Source organism: Notothenia coriiceps, unplaced genomic scaffold, assembly GCF_000735185.1.
Source record: "Notothenia coriiceps isolate Sejong01 unplaced genomic scaffold, NC01 NC01_scaffold00038207, whole genome shotgun sequence".
Taxonomy (NCBI): Eukaryota; Metazoa; Chordata; class Actinopteri; order Perciformes; family Nototheniidae; genus Notothenia; species Notothenia coriiceps.
The window spans coordinates 152,330-155,180 of record NW_011370908.1 but is presented as its reverse complement, the minus strand read 5'-3'; the positions used below and the strand labels follow the sequence as shown (position 1 = coordinate 155,180).

Sequence of the window (2,851 nt, the reverse complement as noted above, 5' to 3'; positions counted from 1 at the left end):
CTCCCCCAACGTGCTTCCTGTTCCTACTTCCCTTTGTATCTGATATAAATGTCTTCCTTTGGTGTTACTGTCCCATAGTTTTTGCCATTGTTGCTTGATAACCACTTTTGTAAAAGATTTGACTTCTGCTCTACTGATGGGTACCATAATATCAATCTGGTTTGCTTTCAAACCACATTTTGCCAGTTGATCCACTACTTAATTCCCTCTAATACCCACATGCGCTGGAACCCACACAAATTGCACAACAATTCCCAGATGAACTAACCTAAACATGATTTGTAAAATTTCATGTAAAATATCCTGACGACATTCTGAAGAGAAGTTGTTTATACTCTCCAGAGCTGCACTGGAGTCAGAGCAAATGACCACTCGCATTGGCTGTATTTCCTCTACCCACTGAAGTGCTAGAGAGATAACCATCATCTCTACTGTATATACTGCAATGTGATCACTTGTACGCTTTCCCACTTTGACTTTTAGCTCAGGAACATAAAATGCACAACTAGTTAGACCATTTTCTGGATTTTTGGATCCATCAGTAAATATTTTTATAAAGTGCCCATATTGTTCATGTAGAACAGTGTTCACATAAGCCTGTACATTGAATTTGTTTTTCATTGAATGTACCCGTTTCANTATTTACGGTCATACTTACTCTCAGATTGACTCCAATCCAAAATCACAAGGACTCAATCTTATCCGTATTCACACCCCTTTCCCCGCCACATGTTACCACATACGTGTATATACACAGATAACTCATAAATATGATACTCTACTCTACACGACCATACGTCAGACAATTTTTGGATCCATAAATATTTGTTATAAACTGCCCATATTGTTCATGTAGAACAGTGTTCACATAAGCCTGTACATTGAATTTGTTTTTCATTGAAGGTACCCGTTTCAATAGTGATAAATCTACTATAGGTTGAGGTAGCAACCATGGTGGAACAGCTGATAACAACACCGTCGGACTAATATTCCATTCTTTAACTTTGAATTCCTTACATATTTCCGAAACACAAAACAAAAACTTTCTTTTTTTATTTTGTTACTTTCCCAACTTGTTTGTACAGTTTGTTTAGTAGGGTGAGTATCTTTATGGCCCTGTAGATTTGCCCAGTAATTAACAATTAACTGCTTTCTCCTCAAAGAAATAGGTACTTCTCCGACCTCTACCTGAAGTGCCGACACTGGTGTAGATCTTACTGCCCCACAGCATATCCTTAGTGCTTGTGCCTGGACTCTATCTAATTTTTGAAGAGAAGAATATGCAGCTGACCCATACACTATTAGTCCGTATTCTATGGCTGATCTTATTAAGGCTGTGTATACGTTCCTCAAAGCAGCTTTATCAGCCCCCCACTTAGTGCCTGCCAAGCACCTCATAACATTTAAAACCCTTTTACATTTATCTACTACTTTATCAATGTGAGTACTCCATGTGACTCTCTCGTCCAACCATATTCCCAGAAATTTAAATGTCTTCACTTTCTTTAGATCTTGTCCATAAAGTTTTAACCTAACCTCCTCACCTATCCTTTTCCTCGTAAAAAATAAAGTTTCAGTTTTTTCCACCGACAATCTAAACCCCCATGTCAGAGACCAGCTTTCAATTTCCCTAATGGCTTCCTGAATCTTAGCTACAATATATTTTACATTTCTGCCCCTTTTCCAAATAGCTCCATCATCTGCAAAAAGTGACTTACCAATATCAGATCCTATTTGTGTATATATATCATTGATCATGATAGAAAATAAAAGAGGACTGATGACACTCCCCTGCGGGGTTCCATTTTCAACTTCATGCCTTCGAGAATATGACTTGCCAACTCGGACTCTGATGGCACGGCCAAACAAAAAATCCATAATCCAATTATATACATTACCTCCCAGACCCATAATGTCCAGTTTTATTAATAATCCTTCCTTCCACATCATATCGTAAGCTTTTTCCACATCAAAGAATACAGCTACAACACACTCCTTGTTCGCTTGGGCTTTCCTGACTGACTCCAGGCACAGCAGGGGATCTAAAGTACTCCGCCCTTTTCTAAACCCACTCTGATAAGGAGTCATTAGTTCATTTTTCTCAATGTAGTATGTTAGCCTTTCTGTTATCATTCTTTCCATAACTTTACACAAGTGTGATGTCAGAGCTATAGGTCTATAACTGCCTGGACTGGTTGGAGAGCCCTCTTCTCCTCCAGCTTCTCCTTTTTAAGTCCCCAGCTGAATGTAATTAGGACACCTGGGTGAGGCGGAGCCAGGGGCGGACCAGGTGTGTCTGCGCAGCAGGGAGACAGAGAGACAAACAGGAGGGGAGCACGTAACAGCAACATAAACAGTCCCACATCTAGTGTTCGAAAAGGAGTGAGAAGAAGTATAATTTATTTAATCTCACCCCCTTGTCCCTAAATTATTTATTTATAATCTATAATCTATAAATAATTATAAATAATTATCATTATTATTAATTATTATTATTATTATTGAAGACCAGATGGTATAACTTCATAGTAATAAAAACCGTAGCAGCAACCCTAGCATAGCGACAGCGGGCTTAGCCGTATTAACAACTTAGTTTAGCCATAGCGTTGGCATAGCGTTGTCCCAGCGACTTAGCATAGCATAGCGTAGCGGACGCACAAAGTTTACGACTAGCAATACGAATAGCATAGCACCGGCTTGCGCCATAGCTCTACGGCGTAGCGTAGCCCGGAGTCACTACCTCTACGGTGTAGGGATCTACGAATAAACCTACCACATACACAATATCACGTTATACACCACACTAACGCGGTAATACACATATAATATGATATATATAAATAGTTGTTAT

At 39.2% G+C, this 2,851-nt stretch overlaps 1 long non-coding RNA gene across 1 annotated transcript in view; it reads right to left on the bottom strand.

The window, feature by feature from the left end:
• Positions 1-1,038: 1,038 nt before the first annotated feature.
• The window catches only part of LOC104968061 (uncharacterized), a 3,409-nt gene continuing 1,596 nt past the window's right edge, over positions 1,039-2,851 (bottom strand). The window contains exon 2 of the long non-coding RNA XR_800781.1: positions 1,039-2,186. This is a non-coding gene — a long non-coding RNA (uncharacterized lncRNA). The remainder of the gene's footprint in view (positions 2,187-2,851) is intronic.